Source organism: Rhinolophus sinicus, linkage group LG03 (assembly GCF_036562045.2).
Source record: "Rhinolophus sinicus isolate RSC01 linkage group LG03, ASM3656204v1, whole genome shotgun sequence".
Taxonomy (NCBI): Eukaryota; Metazoa; Chordata; class Mammalia; order Chiroptera; family Rhinolophidae; genus Rhinolophus; species Rhinolophus sinicus.
Window position 1 is genome coordinate 46,358,074 of NC_133753.1, and position 4,197 is coordinate 46,362,270.

General features: G+C 36.2%; 1 protein-coding gene across 11 annotated transcripts in view; it reads left to right on the forward strand.

Moving 5' to 3' along the window:
• CSNK1G1 (casein kinase 1 gamma 1) overlaps nt 1–4,197 on the forward strand; it is a 157,291-nt gene that overhangs the window by 76,481 nt on the left and 76,613 nt on the right. The window lies entirely within an intron of this gene.

Here is a 4,197-nt window from a genome sequence, read left to right on the forward strand (position 1 = left end):
CAGATCTCCAGAACCTTTTCATTTTCTCCAGCTGAAATTGGGGAAAGTTAAACAACATCCTCTTTTCCCTCTCTCCCTAGGCCCTGGTAACCATAATTCTATGTTCTTTTCTGTGAATTTCACTATTTTAGATACCACATAAAAGTGGAATTATATAGTATTTGCCTTTTTGTGACTGTCTTATTTTATTTATCATAATATCCCCAAGGTCCATGTACATTGTAGTATGTGACAGGATATCTTTCCTTTTTAAGGCTGAATAAAATTCCACTGTTATGTATCACAATATTCCATTGTAAAATTCCATGTATATACCACATTCTGTTTATGCATCTGTCCTCCATTCATCCATTGATGGACATTTGGGTTGTTTCTACCTCTTGGCTATTATGAATGGAATTAACTTGGTAGCTTCTTAATGCTTAGCTTAAGCTACCAAGACATTAGAGTTTTGATGTGGAGGAAGAGGCAGCAGTTTGGAAATAAGATACAAATATGAGGAAAGGTGGACCTCAGTAGGGTGACTACCTTTTTGGCCTAGTTGTCCTTGGTGACTAATGAGAGTAATTTATGATATCAACTCAACTTACACTTACCAAAGAATTCTTCCTGAGAAGGATTGTCTCTTATGTTTCAACATGCTTTTAGATGAAATACAGAGTGGATTTGATAAGTTTATTGTCCTGTAAGCATATGACCCCGAAATTCCGTTCTAGGTTTGTGCCCAAGAAAATGCATATATACCATGTTTCCCTGAAAATAAGACCTAACCAGAAAATAAAAGTCCTAGCATGATTTTTCAGGATGACATCCCCCGAACATAAGCTCGAATGCGTCTTTTGGAGCGAAAATTAATAGAAGACTTGGTTTTATTTTCGGGGAAACACAGTATGTGTACCAGAAATATGTTCAAGAATGTTCATAGCAGAATATCTAAGTCATGCACACTAATAAACATGAACTAGAGAGAACTAACCCCCCCAATTAAAAAACGTAAAAAATCATGCACTACTAATACATGCAACAAAATGGATGAATCTCAAACATAATGTTGAGCAAAAGAAGGCAGACACAAAAGAGTGGTTATTGTATAATTACATCCACAGATGTTCAAAATAAGCAAAACTAGTTTCTTGGCTGTTGCAGTTAAAACAGATTAGTTTGGGTGGTGGTAGATGAGGATTATTGATCGGGAAGAGGCACAAGAAAGGCTACTAGAGTGCTGAAAATATTCTCTCCCCAGATGGTTATTTGGGTATATATACAGATATGTAAACATTCACTGAGCTGTACACTTAACATTTGTGCTCTTTACTTCATGTAAGTTATACCTTAACATAAAAGAAAAATTAATGATAAAAAAATTTTAAAGACGTGATTTGTACAAGAGGATTAAATTTTGATTTTTAGATGTCAGTAGTATGTGTTGGTGACCCTCACAAGCTTTCCACCTGTTCCTTAGGAGGAGCTGCTTCCTAATCACTGACTATGTAAACAAAGCGGAAAAATTATGCACAGACTCTCTAGGAAATTGTCCAAATAATTAATAATAAAACAAGACTTAATCAAAAAAAGAAAGTACGTTAACTAACATAGCTTCTGTTGACGTAAGTACTTTCATTAGGGCAAAAAGTAACAGATACAGGTGTATCACTGGGATCCGTGGAGATACTGTGGTTTCTCCAATTTGTACATTAGTTGAGTGTCTAATTTTACATATAAGTATTCTTCTGTACCTGCTGTAACTTCATTAATAGCATCTGTATTTCCTCTTAAAACTTGCATTGTCATCTAGAATGGAGGGCTATAGTCTTCTTGGCAGGAAAATATTAATAAAATAGACTGTTTTTGCCTCATGATCAAGTTCAAGTCATGGTCATTCCATGGTTTTAGTTCTTGTAAAATCTATTGCTTTGCGTTGAACTTTGATCATAATTTTGTTTTTTCACTTTCAACCCTTTTACTTTTCAAAGAACCATTTGGACTTTTCTTCCTGAATTGCTGAAATGTCTGACTGGGACTATAACCTTCCCCATATCTGTGGGTCTCCATCTGGTCTTCCAATTTTCCCCATTTATATTGCAGAGGCCTCCAAATAACAAGGAATCCATCTGCTCTAAAAGAATACTTCAAATCTTTTAGATGTCCGTAATGAAATATCTGCTGATTTGCTTTAAAATTGGGTGAGGTTTTTGGGGGAAATCATATAACTTTGAAATTTTGCGTAGTAAAATTTTAAAGGACACTTCAGTATTTTTCTGCTGCAGAGTATCATTCTTTTTGGGGTGATTTATTTTCATTTTTCTCACCACTATAATATAGAAAGTTTTACACATTTGCCTAAAACATAGGCCTCTGTAAGTACTTAACAGGCGTCCCCCTCTTGAAATGGGGTGTGAGTCTTTCTTTGACCCCATTAATAAGTGACATCCCCCACCCCCTTTTACCTCACTCTACTCAGCCTCACTCCAGACTTTAAGCTGCTAGAAAAACCCTCATTTTTCTTACTAACAGATTGATCAGAATATCATAGTTAATAGTTAGGAAAGTCATGAAAGCTAGTCCAATCACTGACCTAAGCTTTTTATTCCAAAACAAAATAATTGAAACTGCTTTTCAGAAAGTTTTTATTGATGGCTTTTATTTATTTATTTATTTTTACCATGATCCACACTAAAAAATAAATATTGTGATCAAATACATACACTAATATGTGTGTACCTGAAACAAAAGTTTCATGAAATAACACCCTTTCTAAACGCAAGGTACTCTATTTTTTATCGTATACTATTTTTCTTTAAAGATCATGTTGGTTAAGACCCACTGAATTTATTTATTTCACACTCCATTAATGGATCATGTCCTACAAATTCCAAAACACTTTAAATTGTAAAAAACAGATACATCTTACGGATTTAGCATGTTAATAGTAAACATGCATTATACCATTACCAGTGGTGTTAAGGAAGATTTAATAAGATTTTTTACAATAAACTACTTACTGACATTAATAATTAATCCCTTCAGAAAACGTGGCACAAAAAGAAATTATCCTTGCTGTTCACTGCTAACCATTTGGAAAATGTCTCTGCATAGTATACTAATATACCAGTAGAATCAGGCCAGTAAAAAGGAGGAAGACCTCTGGCGTTTTTCTTCAACGTTCTCGTGCCCTTTATTATCCTCGTACCCCTGCACACACTGCCCACTGAGAGACGCCCCGCGCGGTGGAGGCAATAGGCCAGCCTGTCCTGTTTGCCCTAAGTAGACATGGTAACCAATCCGAATTACATAAAAGTGGTTTCTTGGCTTAACTCCTAATTGCCTCAAGTTCTTTGGCTGGATTTTTTTTTTTTTTTTTTTACAAATTCTAGGTAGTAACTTATAAATGCACTACTTTCACTTTAGGGCAAGAAAATGTGACTGCTGGAAATCTAATTAAAACTGGGAATCAGAGGCTGTTCCTTTATCAGGAACTGATATGTTCCTTTATCAGTGTGACTGAGAGCTGAGACCTGCGGGTTCTTTGAAATAAGGCTGTGCCTGATGAAGCTTACAGTAAGTGCTGTGTCTGTAGGTGACTTAGGGAAACAGGAAGTCCTCACGCAGTGGGTTTTATGGGCAGCATCACCTCCAGCACTGCTGCTTCAAAAGGGCTGAGTTTAGATGTAAAGCTCCAAAAACGACTGTGTAATGCAGTTTCTTTTCCATTAACAATACAAGAACCTATAGCCAGGAAGTGAGTTTGGGAACCGTTGTGGATTTTGTGCCACAGATACTAAAAGCTTTGAGTGCTTGGCATTGTGCCATCCCACCGATGGCATTTTCTGTCCATTAAACTGCCTGCTTTCCTCAAACTGTTATTGATATATTACATATATCAGTATACATATATTCATATATATCAGTATTTAGCCGAGATAGTCATTCATTTTAAATGGGCAGGATTTTAACTCTCTATCTTTGTAATTAAATTCTTCCAGAGCCAAATGTTTGAGTACTGTGTGTCACTGAGGAGAGTAGCTGAGTGATTGTCTAGCTTTCCACATGGTTGCGTTTTGTGTTGGCCTATTCAGTCTTAATGATGCCCCCTGGCAAAGGAATTCATTCGAGTGCTCAAGAGAGGGCTCAAGAGAATGATCTAGCCACCTCCAGTGCCTCTTAGGAGTAAGGATAATTGCTTTATAAGAGGGTGAC